Raw genomic sequence first — 6,000 nt, forward strand, 5'->3', positions numbered from 1 at the left:
TGGCCCGCCCTTTAAAAGGGAATATTCCTGGGCCGTAATGGAACGACGCGAACATTGAGGCTTGCCTGTCATTCTCCCTGTCTCTCTCCCCCCCCCCCCCCCCCCCCCTCTTTCCCAGAGACACGCTTATGACGAGCCCGTCAGCTCGCGACTGAGGTGAGACCTTCCGTGTCCTCCGAGGCTGGGCTGGCATCTCCAGCTCAGTGACTCACACAGGTGGGCCTGCGGCGCGCCAAAAACATCCCCTCCGTCGCCAAAGGCGGGAACGGAGGAACGCACGGTAGACACAAAGGGGATGATTATCTCTCGGAACAACGGCGAGATGGCAGCGCGGGCCGACAGGGGGCTGAAGGTGGGCGGGCGGATGAGTCACGCTGGATACCAACTCCGGCAGCCCCCCTGCCGAGGCGGCTGGGCGGACAAGGTCCGCCTCTGGCCTTTATCGCGAGGCAAAACACGGACGACGTCCGCAGGTTTGCTGCCGCCACGGCATGTCACAGCTAGCCAGGGAGCAGCGTGTGGGTTTAAGTCTCTCTGTGTATCTCTCTGTGTCTGTCTGCAACGGTGTATCTCTGCGCCTCTCTGTCTGTGTGTGTGTGTGTGTGTGTGTGTGTGTGTGTGTGTGTGTGTGTGTGTGAGAGGTCGAGGCCATGTCGGAGTATCCAGTCAGCCTGCACTCCTCAGTGCAACTCACTGCAGGAGTATTTTGAAGTCTCTGTAATGGAAGCGAGAGGCGCTCAGCCTGTGCGTCACTTCTTGGAAAGAATGTCTGGGAAAACTGGTGCTTCAGAGGGGGGTCGGGAAGGGGGGTTACTACGCCTTTTTCACAACACAGCGAAGCAGGTTCTTCCTGTAACTACTGAAGTGCTGTGAAATGTACCGTCTGGGTATGGCAAGCTCTGACGCCACAGCATTTACGAGGATGTGATCTACCTGTACAACACGTGGAGTTAAATGTAATGTTAAATGTACAGAGGAGCAGATCCCTGCGGTGAACGACAATGAAGGGGCCTTTCCCGAGGAACGAGCGCGGATGTGTGACAGCTGCAAGCACGCACACGCAGGAGCCAAACGCCGGTGGAGTCGTCCGACCGACCGACCGAGCGAGCAGTAGACCTGCTGCTCGCTCCTGAAAAAAAAAGCAGGGAGCTGCCCCCCCGTCTGCCCTGTCACCATCAGAAACGATGGGTTCTCATTAGGAATCCTCTGATAGACTGAGATACAGGGGGAGGGGGAGAGAGACAGCCCTCCCCTCACCCACAAGCGTCTTATCAACCGGATGACACCACATCAAAACTCAAATCCGTCAAGTCAGCGCCGGTGCTTCGCCTCAGAGTGTGAGGGCGAGGACCGGATGTTTACCCCCCGTGACGCTTCAAAAGCCTCTGCGCTCCCCCCCCCCCCACCAACCCCCTCAGGGAGGAGGAGAGCTCGGCGGAGGGCTCTGATGTTCCTGTCATCATCGCACCGTCTTCTCTTCTCGGTTTGGGGCTTGAGGTGCAAAAGGAAACAATGCCGAATCTCTGAGGGTGTTGTGTTGAGTACTGTGTGTGTGTGTGTGTGTGTGTGCGCGCGCTTGAGAGGGCTTCCTCATGCCAGATAAGTGTCAGGAAAGGACAGCTTTTTCATCCACATCACCGCTGTGCCGAAGTTCAACGAGAGTCCATCTCATCACATCGAATCTTGTCAATGACGTCACTCAACCATACACACGTCCCTGTGCCGTTCCTTCAGTGGGTCCTCATGGCTTATTTACAGAGTTCGTGGCATGTTTGCTGTACATAATAGCAGAGAGGAGTGTTTGCATACGTTCACACACGCATGCACACACACACACAAGAGAGCCTTGGTGGGGGTTGTACAGACCGTAGCATGTGATTGTGAAGCCGAGCAACACTCCGTGGGCCTCAGCTGACTCCATACATGACATGTAAAGACATAATAACAGGGCAGGGCTGTGCAATGATAATGTTTGTGTGCGCTGTGTGAAGTGGAATATTCTAAAAGGCTGACAAAGAGACAGAGAGAGGGGGCAGTGAGAGATAGGGAGAGTGAGAGAGTGAGAGTGAGAGTGAGAGTGAGAGTGAGAGTGAGAGTGAGAGTGAGAGAGAGAGAGAGAGAGAGAGAGAGAGAGAGAGAGAGAGAGAGAGAGAGAGAGCATATGGCGTAGCCCCGAGTGCCTAAACGCTGACATCATCACCAGCCTTTTCTCTTAATTATATATGGGTAGCGTGGCACTGCCCTCCATAAAGCTGCTCTATATGAGAGGGAGTGAGGGAGAGGCAGAGAGAGTGGGAGTGAGAGAGAGAGAAAGAGAGGCAGAGAGAGAGAGAGAAAGGCTAAACTAGGTAACTCGGCCCGGGTCTAGCCTTACGGCCAATCTGGGACACCCTCCAACACCTCAGTGAAAACTTTACTTTCAGCTCCATCCCCACTGTGCCTGTAGAACAGCCTCGAACAAGCCTTCAATCAGGGACACAGGAGGGGAGTCTGTGTGAGAAGCTAATTGGTCCCCAGACATATTATGCAAAGTGTGGTGTAATTATCCATGAAACCCAGGCCCGGGTGTACCTGAATGGTCCTTTCCCTCTGCTCCACCGAGAAGCCAAACTGTCATGGCTTTATTAATGTTGGTGGCGATGGAGAACAGGTGGTGAGGGGTGGAGGAGATGTGTGGAGTGGAGAGTTTTAGGGTGGCTTGGGCTTGGGCTTTGTATGGAATGTGTGTGTGTGTGTGTGTGTGTGCGCAGCGAGATCCAGTTTGGCATGAAAGATCGGTTAGCACATCACCCAAACAAAGCTTAATATGACTCCCAAGGGTGTGTGTGTGTGCAGTTGTTGTCCTCCGTTGACAAATCGTGCTGTGCCCGTGCTGGGACTCACCTTCGCAGCGGTACAGCAGAGAGGGGGGGTCAGTCTAGCCTCTCTAATGAGGCACCTGGCAGGTAATTACCATGATCATCCCGGCTCATAACAAATGAAGAAAACCTAATGAAAGTAGATATGGTTTGTTGCTTCCTCATAAAAAAAAGGACAATTGTGCTGTGGATCCATTAGTTGGGCATGTATGTGTGTGTCTGTGTGGAGGGCATGCGAGGGGTGGCAACGGAGCATTGTGATTGGTCAACGTGCCGGCTGGGTAACACAGATAGCTATGAGCCATATCCTGAGCGGATAATTCGATCAGTTTTAATACAGGACTGCGGTCACCTCTATAAATACTACACTGAATGACCCCCCCCCCCCCTCTCTCTCTCTCTCTCTCTCTCTCTCTCTCTCTCTCTCTCTCTCTCTCTCTCTCTCTCTCTCTCTCTCTCTCTCTCTCAGACTGTACACACAGGAGGGGGGAGATGGGAAACTTCAGCATTGCTCACTATCACAATGGGCTGGGGAAGTGGTGGTGGGGGGGGGTGGTGAGCGGGGGTGGTGAGCGGGACCCCAGAGTGAGGGGGATCATGGCCTTGTGGGGGTTGTTCTGAGGATAATCTCCCTCCTCCCCACTCCTTTCATCTGAGAGGTCCAGGGAGTATCTTAGATTAACCACTCCATCATGAATTGGAACAAAAGAAGAAAGAAGAGAGAGCTCTGAGTCATCATTAACATGGAGCCCTGTGTGTGAGGGAGGTGGGGAAGGGGGCGGGGGGGAGGTGGAGGAGCGGAGGTGGGATGTCTGGAGGGGGGGGAAAGGCGTGACTGATCATCGCCATGTCCTGGGGGGCCTCACCTTCGTCAAGCCGTTACCATGGAGATTCTGTTTGCACTACTGTGTTCGCTCTGCAAGATCAATATGCTGTTGACCGGAGAGAGAAAAAGTGACAGAGAAGGAGCGATTGAGATAGAGACAGACAGAGAGAGAGAGAGAGAGAGAGACAGGCAGAAAGAGTGAGAGAGATGTGGGTGGTGATGCAAGCGCAACGGAGGAGTGGCAATGCTCCAAATGAATGGCCAGGCTTGGCGTGAACACTGCAGTGGTTCAGATGCCATCTTTAATTCATACACACCACCACCATGGAGTCTAGTCTGCCTGAGTGCTCCTGGAACAACGCTATGGCATGCAGCAGGGCATTATGGGTAGACGTGTGTGTGTGTGTGCATACTGTGGATCTGCATGAGTGTGTGTGTGCGCAAATACATTAAGTCCCCTGGGCAGCGGGGAACCCCCACTCCATGTGCCTCTCACACACTACACACACAGTATTAAAATCATGCGCCACCGATCTGAAAAGAGGCACACTACCGTGGCGACCCACTCGACCAACCAAACTCCCCCTCCTCTCTTATCACCCCCCCCCCCCGCCGATCCATCAGCGTAGGGTACACAGCCACCCCTATGGGACGACAAGTACATACTGGATGTAGGGAGGGGAGGGGGGGGGGGTGCAGTAGGTGCCTGGGGGGCTAGAAGTTCAGTCACGCACATCTTCTGGGGCCCAGAGTTTACCCCGGTGCCCCTCCTCTCAGCTCTGTGAACGCCGTGCCCCCCTGGACTGCACCGGTCCGGGGCTCACATACCAGAGGAGCACGCTGGAGATCCGCTTCCTCGTAAGGAAGCAATAGGAAGTGTTCGGATTTCAAGCCGAGGGGCATGAATAGGAACGGTCGGGGTCGTGGTGGGGGCCCCGTAGAGCGCGGGGGGGGGGGCGCCCATCCACAGGCATCGGTGAAAGGCTCACGTGGGAGGGTGGGGGAGAACGGTAACAAAACTGTCGCAGACCCAAAAAACTGGGGAGGGGAAGAACGCGGTTGAAGCGGAGTCGGAATGAATCATCCTCACCTCAGAGGACTATTTCAAGCCCTCGAAAAAGACAGGCACGCAGGCACGCCATGTTCCCGGCAGCGTACCCCCGTGTGCGACACGGCGCCTGAGCGGCCTATCAGACGGGACGGGGGCCTGGCGTGGCGTGACCTACTTCCTGGGACGAGCAGACTCAGACTCCCAGGAGCCTCACCTCACCTGCTTCAATAATGCAGCCAGGCGGCGGAGGGACGGGCCGCCTTTGTGCCGCCTGGCTGGGCCTGGACAGCCACGGGACCGGGGAGAGGCTGGAGGTGGGGGGGTGGGAAGAGGCTGGGGGGAAGAGGCTGGGGGCTGGTGGGAAGAGGCTGGGGGCTGAATCACCACAGGAAAAAGGTAGAAAGAACTCCTTCTCCTCTTCACGCTCCTCTTCCTCCCTCTCCCCACTCCTCCTCTCTCTCCTTATTCCACTGACGAGGAAGTAACTCTGGACAGTAGTTTCCACTCTTAACCAATACTTGCTGGTTGATGATGGGATTAGTGGGCAAACTATAACGTCTACCATATGAGTCTGGCTTTGCAGCCCTGGTGGCCTGGTCTTCTTCAGGGGCCGAGGCAGTCCTGGCCCCCATGCCCAGCCCCCACCCCCCCCCCCCACCCCCCAGGACCTCTCCTCCAAGTATAAACACGGATCGTCTTACTGTAGTGAGAGGGAAGGAGATATCAGGGGTGGTGAACTTCGAACTCCACTGGTGCTACAGTTCCTCTCCTGCACACCATGGGACGACCCAGGCACCGAGAGCAGACAAGCAAACAATCTCCACACCGCAATCCGACCCGGTTGAATCCCCACCACTAAAGGCAGCGGCTCGGATGGCCAGTAGGGGCACCCCTGGGGATGTTTCAATTCTGTGACCCCCCTCCTGACCTCCCTGTCAACCCATCCACCCCCCCGTCCACGCCCCCCCCCCCCCCTGCACGGCTTCCCACCCAGCTCAGCACGCCGCTCCGCGTTCCGCCTCTCACCACCCTCCATCCTCCACATTACACGACACATTACATAACTCCCAGCCCTCTGCCAGGCTCACATACAGACATGATGTGCCGTACCTTGGCAGCACCCCTCACACACACACACACACACAACCTCCCTCAGAACACCCACCAGGCTGTTTGAAGCGGTATGGTATACAGCAGGTATTCGGTCTAGCCGGCAGGATAAACCAGCTCTGATCCTTCGGGAGACTTTACCCTCTGATTCAGAT

Source organism: Osmerus eperlanus, chromosome 19, assembly GCF_963692335.1.
Source record: "Osmerus eperlanus chromosome 19, fOsmEpe2.1, whole genome shotgun sequence".
Lineage (NCBI taxonomy): Eukaryota > Metazoa > Chordata > Actinopteri > Osmeriformes > Osmeridae > Osmerus > Osmerus eperlanus.